The sequence below is a fragment of the Sapajus apella genome, unplaced genomic scaffold, assembly GCF_009761245.1.
Source record: "Sapajus apella isolate SASKATOON/1434 unplaced genomic scaffold, GSC_monkey_1.0 scaffold132, whole genome shotgun sequence".
Lineage (NCBI taxonomy): Eukaryota > Metazoa > Chordata > Mammalia > Primates > Cebidae > Sapajus > Sapajus apella.
In genome coordinates, this window is record NW_022437072.1 from 4014822 (window position 1) to 4031341 (window position 16520).

General features: G+C 34.0%; 1 long non-coding RNA gene across 1 annotated transcript; it reads right to left on the reverse strand.

The window, feature by feature from the left end:
- Positions 1-852: 852 nt before the first annotated feature.
- On the reverse strand, positions 853-15087 carry LOC116539728. The gene is made up of 4 exons (XR_004264153.1): positions 14973-15087; positions 13496-13503; positions 2435-2439; positions 853-866 (listed from the first exon to the last, which is right to left on the reverse strand). It is a non-coding gene; the product is annotated as an uncharacterized LOC116539728 (long non-coding RNA).
- Positions 15088-16520: the final 1433 nt, after the last annotated feature.

Below are 16520 nucleotides of genomic sequence, written 5' to 3' on the forward strand. Positions count from 1 at the left end.
ATGATGCTCACACAAGGAAAAAAGAGCCTAATGACACATTTCTAAAAATATATTCTTCTTATTAAGTGCTGCATGACTGTATTTCAAAAGCAATTTCAAAATATTATTTGACAATACATCAGATATGTCAAAGAGTGCTTAGAGCTGGACAAGATGCCTGATAATTGAACAATCTATTTAGCTAAATAAAAACCATTGGTAATTTTGCCTAGAGATATTTCCAAAGGAGGTAAGTAATTGCACATTCAAGAAAGAATGTGGAGTGATAAAGTAAAATCATGGAGGATGGGAAACAAGTAAACGTGTTTGAAAGGGAATAAAGAAATGAGGTAGGTGCTGGATAGAAGATATAGATACAGTGACATTTACCTTATGGAACTGTGACATTTTCAGCATGTTTCTAGATTGGTGAATGATTAAGTGGAAATGGGGAAATTGATGTTACAGAAGAAAGGGGAGAATTCATGGAGAATGGTCTTTTACTAGTTTAAAGGTGAAAGAATCTAGTGTCCTCATGAAGAAGTCAATCTGAGAAAGCAGGGTCAGTACCTCAATGAAACAAGTCATTTGGGATAAGATTACTTATTTAGTGATTTTGTATTTATGTTCTTGGTGATATGTAAAGGGAGATCAGTCAGTACAATGGAGTGTATTACAGCCAATCTTAACATGAAGTTGAAACATTTATTGATAGGGAAAGATGCCTTTGGTATCAAAAAGTAAATGCAAAACAGTATGTCTGCAATTCATTTTCAGTAAAACTACAAGTTTATGATCATATAGTAGTTGGTATATACTATCTACATAAAGTAACAAATACCCTGAGACTAGAAATTGTAAGAAGGCTATTTACTTTTACCTTTCCTCTTTAAATAACAATTGAATACTAAGGGGCGGAGGAGGAACCTGGACTTGAAGTTTACTCACCTGTCTCTCCTGCCTTAAATAAAAAGTATTCCCAGTATTTTGTGAGCTTCACTTTAACATGAAAGGAGCTATATGTTTTGAATTAGACGTTACGACAGAAATACTGCAATTATTTGAATTTTCAGACACCTTATGTTAAAGATATGATATATGATGCTTTATTATTTTATTTTATTTAAACTAACATACTGACTGTTTCTCAACAAATAAATGCTATTTTCCAGAGTCTACAGCATACTGTGGGCCCCCTCCACCTATTAGATATGGAGATATCACCTCATTCCCATTATCAGTATATCCTCCAGGGTCAACAGTGACGTACCGTTGCAAGTCCTTCTATGAACTCCAGGGCTCCATAACTGCAACATGCAGAAATAAACAGTGGTCAGAACCACCAAAATGCCTAGGTGAGTTCATAACACTCTCTTGGAATCTGAGATTTAATATTTGTCATATAATTTTAATGGACTAATTTCATAGAATAATCTTTACTTAAGTTTCATTTAGATGAAATCTTTCCTGCCAAATGTAAATACATACAAAGAAATGTCTGAAAAATCTGCTTTAAGAAAGTGAGAAAAATTTCTTTAAAAACTATAAAGAAATAGTCTCAGTGGATGATAAAAAACAACAAAACAACAAAAACAAAATGAAATAAATAAAATTCTAAGAGACCTACATGTGATACGGTACACTATGAAACTCTGTAAATAGAGTCCCAAGCTATTTATGGGGCCTATTCTCATAACATCAAATATCTTCATGTTAGAAGTGTCTACCTGAGAATTTCTCAGAGACCATTTGAAAAACATTGGTCTAGGAAATCTGTCATTTAATAGTGTAAAATGATCCACTTATAAACCTGAAAGCTTTCCCTAATAGAAGTCCTAGTTGAATATTACTGGCATGGCTTTTTACATCCATGTTGCCAGAATTTCTAGCCAGGGAGATTGAAAATCTGGAAGAGTTATTGAGCCAGTTTCCAAATCTTCACTACCCCTTCTTTTTCCCCTATCTTCTTCTGCTACACAATAATGCCAATATACATATTCAGTTTCCACAAATTCACGTCTACTTTGTGGCATTAAAAAAATGAATATAGTAGACTCCTTATGAAAATTTGGAGATTCACATTTAGGTTTTAAAAGGAGATTCTTTTACTGATCATGACAAACTAAAAGAGACAAAATACAAAGAATATGAGCTAATTAATAACACCAATTATGGAAAAAGCATGAACGTCAGTTTATTCTAGACTAAGTGGATGAAAACTGGAATTTCCATAAAGCTCTCCTGTTTTCTAGTATCCAAAAGAGACACCATGATAATAAGGATCTGTTCCTGCAACAGTTCTCATTATTGCCCAATGCCTCAATTCACTGGGGTAGACCAGAAGCTCCTTATAGTCTTGAGACTTCATCCTTCTGATGATGTCTCTTTCTTCTACCTTTGTAGTAACAAAATACCCTGATGCCACTATGGCCTATATGGTGCTTCAAACCACTACTCACTCTATGTGAGTCCCCTCTCCTAGGATATCATTATAATTGCACGGGAACTGAACTCAGAAGGTGCTGAGTTAGTATAAGGCAAAAGTATCATCCAAACAATTTTGCTACAATGAAGAAAAACTAGGTTTCAAAGGAAACTTCTAGGATTTAAGTTGGAGTGATTGATGGGTAGACAAAAATGCCATTATCTAATATTCTAAGTACAGCAAAGTTTTAGATTGTCTAATAATTTAAAATAGGCAGAAATTATCACGGGCAGTGATCATAAAATAAATTTCCAAAAAGAACAAAATTGTAGTGTAAAAAGTGTGTGCCATGTTGACAGGGTTTACAGGAAGGGCATTCTAGCAGAAAGGAACAATATTTTGAACAATAAGAAACACAAACACACAATGACAAAAACTACAAAAACAAGCAAAAAAAAAAAACATCATAGGTATCTAGACAATTCAAGGAAAGATGATCTAACTATGAAATGGAAAATAATTTTATTTCCCATGTGATTAGACAGCTCTGAAGAAGGAATACCAGAAATATATTTCTTTGGATGGTTTAAGGTATTGAATGAAGTAGGGAGCCATTACATATTTTTAATGGCAGTTTTTTGATGTAGTCTGTCTTTATTTTTTCTTTCTCGAGTCTGACCTTGCTCTGTCACCCAGGCTGGAGTGCAGTGGCATGATCTCAGCTCACTGCAACCTCTGCCTCCTGGAAATTCTCCTACCTCAGCCTCCTGAGTAGCTGGGATTATAGGCATGCACCACCATGGCCAGCTAATTTTTGTATTCTTAGTAAAGATGAAGTTTCACCATGTTGGCCAGGCTGGTCTCGAACTTTTGGCCTGGTGATCCACCCGCCTTGGCTTCCCAAAGTGCTGGGAATACAGGTGTGAGCCACTGTGCCCAGCCTGATGTAGTATCTCAGAATAATCAGTTGAGTAAGAACATGTGGTTATTTTAAACTGAGAAAACATGCAATATGTGGAGATTTTTTATAGCCCTGCCAGAGATAGATTAGGATTTTGACTAGTAAGTAAAAAAACAGGAACCAAATGAAAGAGGAGTTAAGGATAACTTCACAATTTCTGGATTTATGGAGAATATTCTCAGGTGCTTAACACATAAGAATTTTTACAAATTAATCAAAAATCAGTATAAAAATTCTGTAAAGTATGTAAACTGAAAATAATAAACATATGACAAACATGAAAAAATGCTTGTCTACACCAACATAAAATTTCAATGAAGTGGCAATGTTTGATTAGGAAATTGGCAAAAAGAAAAAAATACATAACATAAAGGCTTGGCAAGAATATGGGGTGTTAAACACTCTAATATACATACAAGTATATAATTACACATACATGTATAAATACATATTACATATCATGTATTACACATGTAACATATCTGTATGTGAATATGTGTGTATCATACCTATATGTGAATATATGTGTGTAACATACATGTATACATACATAATATGTGTATACTATATGTATTCATATGTATGCATAATGCACATAATATGTGTATACATATATGTTATGTATATTGTATGTCATACATAATGTATAAATACATATTTATATGTTAGATATGCATTGTATGTAACATTATAGTTATACAATTAACATACATATAATTGTATGTAATATATGTATGCATATATACAAATGTATGCATATATACAAATAATATATATGTATAAATATGTTACATATATGTATATAGGTATATAGTATATACATATACTATATATTATAGATTACATATATACTCTTACATATAATATATGTTACATATGTTACATATATTTAGTGTATGTATGATTATATATCATATGATTATGATTATATGATTATATATCACATAAACATATTTTAAATATATGTTTAAATTATAAAATATGATATATAATTGTATAATATAAATATATACCTAATATATGTATAAATTGTCTATCATATTGTATATTTTATATAAATTATTAATTGGCCAAACTCTTTGAAGCATAGTTTGGGACTAAGCCTCAAATATTAAAAACATAGATCCTTTAATCTAATGATTTTATTTCTGGAAAATTATTCTATATATGCATTCTTGCAAGGAAGAATACATGTACAAGGTTATTCATCTTCTCATTGTAATAGTAAACCATAGAGACTGCCTAAATTTCTATCAATAACCTTGTGAGTTGAGTATTAACAACTTATGTCTACAGATGAAGAGACGGGGGCACGAAAGACAGTATTTTGTTCAAATCGCAAGGTCGGTATTTGGTTGAGCTAGGATTCAGACACAGGCAATCTGGTTCCAATTCCCCGTACCTAAGTCCTATGCTATGTGGTCACTCATGTGTACCAAAAAGTCAAGAAGAAAATAGATCGCTCTCACCTGGAAAGGCAGGGACTGGTCTTTCATGTGTTATCTGGGAAATAGGTGGTAACATATCCAAAGATCTCCTAAGTATGGAAGAATCTTAAGTACAAAAAGTTTTTATGGTTGCCACTTCCTAGAATGGCTTCTCAAATTAAGCCCTTGGCTTATTTCTGAATCTTTTGAACAATTTCTGTATCAGAGATTATGGTCTTAAGAGAACATGCTGTTTCGTAACATCAGAATATGTTATTTACTCAAGAAATATCGTCTCTCAATTAAAAAATGCTGATTTTAAGAAAGAATGAGTGACATCTGTGGTTAGGGAAGAAAACACTGGTTTTCTACAGAAATCAAGGTTTTACAAAAGTTAAGATTCACAAATAATTACATTATAAAAAGGGATGTCTCAACAACAACATTCATGCTGGTAGAATTTTTAGTAAAGTATAGCAATTAAGACCTCAGGCTCTGAAGTCACACTGGTAGAATCCATATTCTGGCTCAAAGCACTTACTAAACTGTGTGACCTTGGGAAAATTTCTCTGTGAATTCATTTCCTCATATGTGGCCCATACACAGTGCTAAGAACAGTACCCATAATAACTCAATAAATATTATTTTTCAATAAATATTAATATATTTTCATCATTTTATTTAATTCCAAAATATTCTTAAATAGAATTTCACTATTCTATGAAAGTAAATATATTTATTTATTTTATTTTACCATTTCTTCTTTTAGAACCATGTGTGATATCTGGAGAAACTATGAACAAAAATAACATACAGTTAAAATGGATCAGCAGTGAAAAACTTTATATAAAAACAGGGGATGCTGTTGAATTTGAATGTAAATTCTCATATCAAGCGAAGAAATCATCACCATCATTTCGGGCAATCTGTCAAGAAGGGAAATTTGAATATCCCATATGTACAAAGTTAGCATATTTTTCCTGAATATAGTCAGTAAAGTAATCATACATCTATGCTAAAAGTAGCCATTATGTAGCCAATTCTGTAGTTACTGCTTTTATTCTTTCAGGTGTGGTTTAACTGAGTTTTATTTAGAACTCTGGATTTCTAGAGTTTCAGAAATTTATAAGCTGAGAGAATAATGTTTCACTTAATAGGAGGGTATCTTAGTCCATTTTACATTGTTAGAATAGAATATCACAGACTGGGCACGTTCTAACCAATAGTTTGTTTCATAAATCTAAAAGTCCAAGATTGAGGGGCTGCATCTGGCAAGGGTCTTCTCAAAGCATCATAACATGGTGGAAGGCATCACATGGCAAAAGAACATGAGTGAGAGAAAGAAAGAGAGAGAGGGAGGGGGGCTAACTGATCCGTTATAGACACCGCTCCTCAGATAACAATCCAATCCCATGATAACAGCATGAATCCATTCAAGAAGGCAGAGCTCTCATGACTTAATCACCTCCTAAAAGTCTCAGCTCACAATGCTGTTGCATTGGGAGTTGTTTCCACCACATAAATTTTTGGGGACACATTCAAACCACAGGAGATAGCCATATTATTCCTGGGCAAATCACAATAGGAGAAATTTTATTCATATTCACAGAAACGGTAAGTGTTCTCACTTCAGTACTTAATTCATCTAATCCCTTCTGTTTGTCTCAAATTTATAAGATAACCTTGAAGCTTTCTGAATTAACTTTATTTGGGCGGAAATGCAGATGTTATTTTCATCTCTATCTTGATGTTATTATCACTTAAAAACCTGCAAAACCTGTCAACTTTTGTGGTTGTAAATTCATAAATATTTATAAATCCTCTAATGTAAGTCTAGCTACCTATCAAATACTGAATACCCCTTCAGGTATTAAATGCACCATCTTCTATAAAAGAGTAGAGGACTTTGAAGTTTTAACCAGTCCTTCTGTGGAGCTTCTAATCTAGACGGCGGTAATATAGACATATAAAAGAGTGAAAATTATTAGGTTACAAAATTGCATATATATAATTATCTAGATGTATATAAATGGTTTTAGAAGAAAGAGAGAAATACAAATGAAGGCTTTAAAAATGTATGTGATTTTGATTTAAAAAAATTAAAATAGGCTGGGCACAGTGGCTCACTCCTGTAATCCAGAACTTTGGAAGGCCAAGGAAGGTGGATTGTTTGAGGCCAGGAGTTTAAGACCAGCCTGTCCAACATGGCAAGACCTTGTCTCTACTAAAATACAAAAATACAGCCAGACTTGGTAGTGCACAGCTATGATTCCAGCTGCTTGGGAGGCTGAGGCTGGAGTATCTCTTGGACTTGGGAGAAGATTGCAGTGAGGCGAGGTCATGCCACCGCACTCCATCCTGGGTGACAGAGCAAGACTCTGTCTCAGAGGAAGGAAAAAAAGGAGAGAAAGAAGAGAGAAAGAGAGAAAGACAGGAAGCAAGGGAGGAAGGGAAGGAGGGAGAGAGGGAGGAAAAGAGGGAAAGAAAGAAGGAAGGAAAGAGGGAAGGAGGAAAGGAGGGAAAGAAAGAAGGAGGGAAAGAGGGAAGAGAGGGGGGAGGGAGGAAAAGAGAAAACAGAAAGAGGAAGAGAAGAAAGAAGGAAAGAGAAAGAAAAAAAGAAGGAAAGAGAAATATAAGTGGAATATTTTCAAAATCTTCATATTTTCCCACATTTTACCTTATTCCTTTTGAATGTATATTACTTTTATATTCAGAAGAGAGTGATCAAAACTGTCACTAAAGAACAAGGCAATAGAAGATGAGTATAAAGACCATGTTGGTCATGATGTTAATTTCATGCAACAACTTAATTATTTTTTGATGTACCATAGTTTGTGAAAATACTACACAGGAAGTATTAGAAATATACTTTAGAAATTTCTGTATTTCACACAGCATTTCTTAGTTAAAATATTGTTTGGTCAGAAGGTTTTTTTAAGTATCCTGAGGGACGGAGTTTTCAGTGAACCAAGATTGTGCCACGCACTTCAGCCTGGGTGGCACAAGGAGATTCTGTCTCAAAAAAAAAAAAGTTTCTTAAAGTATCCATTTAAAATATGACTACTAATACAGGTAAGAATTAAGACTTGACATATTCACCACCACAGATTTGACAATGGATTCTTAGATATCACACCAAAACTACAAATAAGAAAATACAAAGTACAGAAACTGGATTTTCTCAAAATTTAAAATTTCATGCTTCAAAGGAGACTATCAAAAAAGGAAAATAGAACTCACACAATGGAAAAAATATTGGCAAAATTGTATATCTCATAAAGGACCTGTATCTAGAATGTATATAAGGAACTTTTACAACACAAAAGACAATGCAATTTTAAAATAAGCAAAGGATTCAATTAGACGTTTTTCTGAAGAAGATATATAAATGGCCAATAGGCACATGAAAAGATGTATAACATCATTCATTATTAAGTAAATGTGAATCAAAACCACAGTGAGATAACACTTCACATTCTCAAAGATGGGTATAATTAAGAAGTCAGATGATACTAAATGATGTCAAGGAAATTGGAAGCAACATACACTGCTGGTGGTAATATAAAATGGTTTGGACAATTTGGAAAACAATCTGCAGTGTTTTCTTAAAGTTAAACAATAGAATTGCCATTAATTCAGCAGTCTACTCCTAGATACATGCCCAAGATAATTTTTTTAAAATATGCCCACAAAACAATTGTATATATATATGTTTATAGCAGCATTACTTGTGTTAGCCAGAAGGAGGGAACAACCTAAATGCTCATCAATTGATGAATGGGTAAACAAAATGTGGTATATCCAAACAATGGAATATTATTTGGGCATCAAAGGGGAATATAGTAATAATAGATGCTGTAACATGCATGAACCTTGAAAACATTCTGCTACGTGTAAGAAGCCAGTCACAAATGACCACATATTATAATTCCATTTTTATGGCATTTCCAGAATAGGCAAACATAAAGCAACAGAAAGTAGATCTGTGGTTGGTTAGGGTTGGAGCTGAGCAAGAGAGGTTAGAAGCTGGTAACCAAAGTGTACAGGGTTTCTTTCTGAGGTGGTAAATATTCTCAAGTTGATTGTGGTAATTGTTGTAAAACTCTGTGATTATACTAAAAAAATAAGACTTTAAATTGTACCCAATAAGTGGGTAAATTGTATGGTATGTAAATTATATCTCAATAAAGACATCACAAAACATAGTGGTGTCAATGTTTAAAAATCATGAGAAGGATACCCTGGAAACTTAAAAACTAAAAATGATTTTAAAATTTAGGGTTAGTATCAGAATGTAGAAAAAATTATTTGTGGTTCAACAAAAAAATAAGAATTTGTTACTCACACTTGCTATTTATTTAAACAGCTGACTTCATGTCTAGGAAGAAGGCAGGTAACAGTTTTCAATTCTGAGGGGGAAAACTTGAAATAGAAATGTTACCTAAAACTTAAAAAAAAAAAACCCATAAAAGTGTTTTATTCAGAGTGCAATCCATAACCTTATTTTATTTTAATTTAATTTTAATTTTAATTTTTGTAGTGATGAGGCCTTGCCATTACCCAGGGTGGTCTCAAACTCCTGGCCTCAAGCCATCCTCCCACCTCAGTCTCCCAAAGTGTTGAGATTACAGGCAAGGGCACCACACTGTTCCTGTAACAGTATTTTAAACTTGAACATTCCCTCTCAGTTTCTGAGCATTTTTCTAAGTTTCTCAAGCTATTTTGTGACACATTCCAAATCAAGGTGTTTGGGCAACAATATAGATCAAGAATCGTAATCAGAAACATAGAAGCATAATCAGGAGAAAGTGGAATAATAGAAGCCAATAAAAAGCAGTTTTCCAAGAAGGAGGTCATAGTGAATATTTGCTGTCACAGAGACACCTAGTATGGAGAGACCTAGTAAAATAAAGACTGAAACATATCTGTGTTTCAAATTTTTCAGAATAAAATAAATGGATAATAAATGTAGAAGGCAATTTTCAGTTAGTTGAGAAGTTATTTACTACATATTATTTATTGATAGTTATATTTATTTCATTTGTATAGTTCTATTTTAGTTTTTTAAAATTCAGGCTTTCATTTACTATTTTTTTATTTCCTAGATTGTTAAGGTTTATATTTAGCTGTATTAATTTCTTACTTTTTCGCTTTCTTTATTGTTTTTTCTTTAGTTTTCAGATTTATTTGTTTAGAATTATTTATTCTCATTTTTATATTGTTGGACATATTTAAGCTAATATTTTATTCTGACTACTGCTTTAGTTATATCCTACAAATTTTGATTTCCAGGGAAATGTACAAACCGTTTTATTTTGCTTAAGTTTTAAATGTGTTGCACTATGATTAGAGAATATGACCTTTATTAATTTATTTGGAATTTAATTAGATTTTCTTTATGACCAAACATGTATGGAAAGTTTTTATGACTGTTTTATGTGTGCCTAAAAATAAGTATACTCTTTATTATTAGGGTACAGTGTTGATATAGATTCATAAAATATAAATTATTGATTGTTAGAATCTTCTATATCTTTGACTAATATTTTGTTCACTTCAAATATTTTAGACTAAAAAATTTATTAAATTTTCTTCCTATTTCCTGTCTTATATAGTTTCTGCTTTATTAAATTTACCATTGCATTAATTTATTATAGATACTTATAACCGAATTGTGTCTCCTTTTGCAATGAAGGTTTTATAAAAGGTCCTTCTTTGATTAATTTATTGTTTGTGGAAGGATTTCACTTTATCAAGCCTGGTATCCTCAATTTTTATTTGTCGTTTAAATTGGTTGTACTTTTAAATGATGTACTTTTTTTTTTTAAATACAGTTTTGGTATAGTCAACATAAATTAAAATTTATCTGTAAACCATAATTCTCAGCAAACTGACACAAGAACAGAAAGCCAAACACTGAATGTTCTCACTCATATGTGGGTGTTGAAAAATGAGAACACGTGGACTCAGGGAGAGGAGCATCACACACTGGGGGCATCTGGGGGCAGGTAGGGGAGAGACAGTGGTGGGTGGGGAGGGAGGGAAGGGTGGGGAGGGAAAACATGGGGAGAAATGCCAGGTATAGTATGCACCTAAAGTTAAATAAATAAATTAACAAAAAAATTTACCATCCTAATTATTTTTAAGTGCACAGTTTAGTGGCATTAAGTACATTCCCGTTACTGTGCAACCACAACCAGCATCCATCTCCAGAATTCTTTTTTTTTTCATTTATTTTATTGCATTTTAGGTTTTGGGGTACATGTGAAGAACATGCAAGATTGTTGCATAGGTACACACGTGGCATTGTGATTTGCTGCCTTCCTCCCTATCATCTACATCTGGAATCTCTCCCCTTGCTACCTCTCCCCAACTCCCCACCCCCCACCATCCCTCCCCTATTTCCCCCCAACAGACCCAAGTGTGTAGTGCTCCCCTCCCTGTGTCCATGTGTTCTCATTGTTCAACACCCACCTATGAGTGAGAACATGCGGTGTTTGATCTTCTGCTCTTCTGTCAGTTTGCTGAGAATGATGGTTTCCAGGTTCATCCATGTCCCTACAAAGGACACAAACTCATCGTTTTTGATGGCTGCATAATATTCCATGGTGTATATGTGCCACGTTTTCCCTGTCCAGTCTATCATCGATGGGCATTTGGGTTGGTTCCAGGTCTTTGCTATTGTAAACAGTGCTGCAATGAATATTCGTGTGCACGTGTCCTTATAGTAGAATGATTTATAATCCTTTGGCTATATACACAGTAATGGGATTGCTGGGTCAAATGGAATTTCTATTTCTAGGTCCTTGAGGAATCGCCACACTGTCTTCCACAATGGTTGAACTAATTTACACTCCCACCAACAGTGTAAAAGTGTTCCTATTTCTCCACATCCTCTCCAGCACCTGTTGTCTCTAGATTTTTTAATGATCACCATTCTAACTGGTGTGAGATGGTATCTCAATGTAGTTTTGATTTGCATTTCTCTGATGACCAGTGATGATGAGCATTTTTTCATATATTTGTTGGCCTCATGTATGTCTTCCTTTGTAAACTATCTGTTCATATCCTTTGCCCACTTTTGAATGGGCTTGTTTTTTCCTTGTAAATCTGTTTTAGTTCTTTGTAAATTCTGGATATCAGCCCTTTGTCAGATGGGTAGACTGCAAAAATTTTTTCCCATTCTGTTGGTTGCCGATTCACTGTAATGACTGTTTCTTTTGCTGTGCAGAAGCTGTGGAGTTTAATTAGGTCCCATTTGTCTATTTTGGCTTTTGATGTCAATGCTTTTGGTGTTTTGGTCATGAAGTCCTTGCCTATGCCTATGTCCTGAATGGTTTTGCCTAGATTTTCTTCTAGGGTTTTTATGGTGTTAGGTCTTATGTTTAAGTCTTTAATCCAACTGGAGTTAATTTTAGTGTAAGATATCAGGAAGGGGTCCAGTTTCTGCCTTCTGCACATGGCTAGCCAGTTTTCCCAACACTATTTATTAAACAGGGACTGCTTTCCCCATTGCTTGTTTTTGTCTGGTTTGTCAAAGATCAGATGGTTGCAGATATTTTGTGTTGCCCTCAAGACCTCTGTTCTATTCTTTTCCTCTTGTAAGACTAAAGCTCTGCACCCACTGAACAACTTACCATTTCCCTCTCCTTCCAGCTTCGGGCAACTACCATTCTACTTTGTGTCCCTATAAATGTGTCAATGCTAGGTGTCTCATGAGTAAAATAGTGCTTTTAATACAGTAGTATTTTTAATTGTCAATGCTAGGTATCTCATATGAGTAAAATAATACTTTTAATGCAATACCATATAATATAATAATATTTTCTTACTGTAACTGACTTACATAATTTAACATGATCACCTCAGGTTAACATCTTACTGTGGTTTTGATATGCATTTCCCTAATGATCACCGTGGGACATCTTTTCATGTGTTTATTGGCCGTTTATATGTCTTGCCTGAAGAAATGTCTATTTATATTCCTTACTCATTTTTATATTGTGTTATTTGCCCTCCTATTTTGAATTCTGAGAGATTTTTATACATTCTGGATAAAAATCACTTATGAAGTATATGATTTTTAAGTATTTTCTCCTCTTTCCTAGGTGGCTGTCTCACTTTGCTGGTTGTGTACTTTTTTCTACCCCTTCTTTTCTTTTTAATTATTTTGAAGAAGTTAGTTTTAGTTGTGCCTTTTGCAGACAATATTGAGCTTGGTTTTGCTCTGGAACCAAATAAGAAAATCTTTCTCTCTTCTAATAGAAGATTTAAGTTGTTTATAAGAATTTTATAGGTTTTTTAAAATATCTATAGTGTGTGCACATATAGCTTTATAAAACTTTTCACTATATGGTCTATTTTCATTGTTCATCATATTGTTGCTATTCCTGCTGTTGCAGTAGTTTTTGCATTTATTTTGCTTTTAGGAAGAAGGTATTTTTAGGTAGTTTGTTTATGCTGTTATTATAAAATAATACCCTACTTTTTTCACAGGTTTGTGGCAATGTGTATTTGTTGTTATCATAAAAATAAATAAATAAACAAAATTGGCTTACAACTTCTTTCTTTCTTTTCCTTCTTTCCAACTCCTCCATCATCTAAGTTTATTCAGTGTTAAGATCTTTCTTGGTGTTCATATTGGCTCTTTTAAATATGCTTAGAATTCCACTATTCCATTTCAGCTTTAAATTTTATTATTACACTACCACCTATAACCTACTAAGGAAGAAATGAAGGGAAGGAGGGACAGAAGAAAGATAAGTAAAAGAAAGAATATAAGGAGGATAAAACAATTGAAAAGTCCACCAATGAAAGAATAAATAAATTATGCTACCTCTAGCTTATGAAATGCTATTCAGTTATTATAAAGAATAATGTCAACCTATATATGTTGACATGACAATAGTTTATTTTATTTTGGGTGAAAAAATAAGTCCTACAACAATATGTACATTATGATATGTAATATGTAGCCCACTTATATATAAAAAGCAATGTGTGTGTAAATACATACTTAAGTGTGTATATTTACATCTGGGAAGAAACAGAGCAAACTCTTTACAGTGCTAATCTCTGGACTGAGGAAGTAAATCGGAGGTATTACAGAGAATAAGGAAAATTATATACCTAATGTTATTTATATTTGTATTGTTTGAATTGTTTTACAATGTCAAAGAGCTGCTCTTTTATTTTATGAAAATAATAAATTACTTTAAAATGGTAATTTAAAAAAATCTTGTCATAGAGTAATTTACTTGATGCTAAGTAGATACATTAACTTTGTGTTTTCTCATGAGTTGTTTCTAAAGTATGTAATGACAAATTAAAAGGCCTGTCAAATTGAAACCTTGCATATTGTCTATTAACTAGTCTTTTATTTAAATTTGAGAAGTGTATTAGGCAAATTACTTCTCAGTTTTGGTTAGGCTTTTTAGACTCCCCATTGCCTCCATTTTTTTCTCAAAGGAATCATGTTTGGTTTCCCTGAATTTGGGTTTAATGTGTAATGTTCTCTAGCATTTTGATCTTTCTTCTTTCAAGACAGATATCAATAAATTCTTAACTTCCTTTTGAAAAATTAAAGTTTCTCTGTGCAGAACCAGGCAGCATCCTTCTAAGTTTTGGAATATCCTGGGACAATCACCATGTTAGTGATTTTTTGATCTTTGACTTAGTGTCCTATACTACAAGGATGGCAAATCTTCTAAGCAAAGTTTGCTTTCCTATTCATCAGGATAAAATTATTTTACAAAATAAAATTTTTTAAAAAGCAAAATGGTGGTTATTGTAACATTATTTTCAACATCTCACAAATCTAACTGAAGTGATAATTCAATGAAACTATTGCAATTTGCCAAATCACCTGTCTAGATTGTGCTTTTTTTATCAAGCAATCTTTTACTTCTGCCATCATCTCACTTTCTGCATGACCCACTTTCTCCCCTTTCCTCAATCCTTCAACTTGTCTTCCATGATAACCCTCCACATTCTTAGTAAGTGACTTCCCTTCCTCCACAAGGGAAATAAAAAAACACATGACATGAACATCCTAATTCCTGACACAAATCCACTCTTCCCAGGCAAGGACCATGCCCCTACTTATGGCATTGGTCCCATCTCTTACTTTTTCAATAATCTTCTATAATCTGTCATGCAAGACTGTCTCAGCATCTCTTACCTGTCCTTCGTTACTTCCACCTGTCCTTCATTACCTCCACTGGTCCTTCATTTCAATTTAATGTAAATATGCTCAAACTTCTCCCATTTTATTAAAAAAGACTTCCTTTATTTCTGTCTCCTCATTCACTGTTGCACATGTTGGCAGGCTCACTACATTCATGTTTCTGATTTTGTTGTACCTTAAATTTATTCCTTATTCTACTCTAGTCTCAATTTCATACTAGATGCTCTTTTTTGCAAGGTAATCAATAATCAAGTAGCATTTTTAGTCTCCATCTCTTCTGCTTTTTATTCAAACAGTTTGGCCATTTCTTATCAGTTTCCTTTGCTGTATCTTGTCCTATTCCCAAACACTAAACTTGCGGCACCTCAAAGCTCTGAAGTAGGCCCACATACATCTTCACCCTGAAAAACTCATCCATTACCTTAGTTTTATCAAACATTTACTGATTTATGACTCCAAAGTATGCCTGGTGCTCTGTTGTGATACCCAGGCTTATGTCACTTACAGATTGGGCTACCCAGGGAAGTGGGCTTTGAGATGGATAGCAGACAAGAGGACTTTCAGTAGCATTCTTGGGCTTCACACCTGTGGATGAGAAGGGAGGGAAGTCAAAAGGGAGAAGCTGAGCTGCAATGTCGTGTCAACCACAGGCCTCAGCCAATACTACGCAGAATTCAGAAGCTGAAACGACTCTTTGGAGCTGTCCTGAGTTTGGGTTAGGGGGCTTTTCTTCATAACTTCTGTTGACCAATTATTAGTGTAGACCCCCCTGGGAAGGAGCTATGACCTTAGAGAGACTTCCTTTAGCTGAGGCAACCCCTGTAGGGAGCTGATAAGTGAGAGCTCCTAGTAGCTGGAAAAGTAGGTCTTTCTGTTTCTGAAGGAAATCTAGGTGGTTCATCAAAGCAGCAACCATAAGAATCAAGTGCTTACTGGGGGATCACTTGAACCTGGGAGGAGGAGGTTGCAGTGAGCTGAGATGCTGCCACTGCACTCCAGCTTGGGCAACAGAGTGAGATTTTGTCTTAAAGAAAAAAAGAAAAAAAAAGAATCAAATGCTTACTTAGTATTTTCACTTGCCATCTTACCTCAAAAGTACATTTCCAAAATTATTAATAAACTCTTCTTGCTAATTCCCACTCCCACCCATTGCTTCTCCTTCCCATTCTTCCCATCACAGTTAGATGGCCATCCCATTCACTTTGTCACCAAAACCTAGGAGTCCCCCTGAACTCTTTTCTCTGCCTCACTGTCCCCCACATCTAATCAATTATCAGTCTAATGATTTCACATCCTAAATATCTTATTTCAGTCAGTTTGTGCCATCCTGCTGCTGCCACCAATAAATGACTACCGTATCTTTCCTGCATGATTGCATTATTTTCCTCAGTGATTTCTCTTTGCCCACATTTTTCCCCTTCAGATCAGTCTCTCCATATTACAGTCAGTGATGCCTTCAAAAAATTCCCAGTAAGCATCGCATTCCATTTAGTGACATATAAAATCTTTAATTTGACCTACAAAGGCCTTCACAATCAGGGC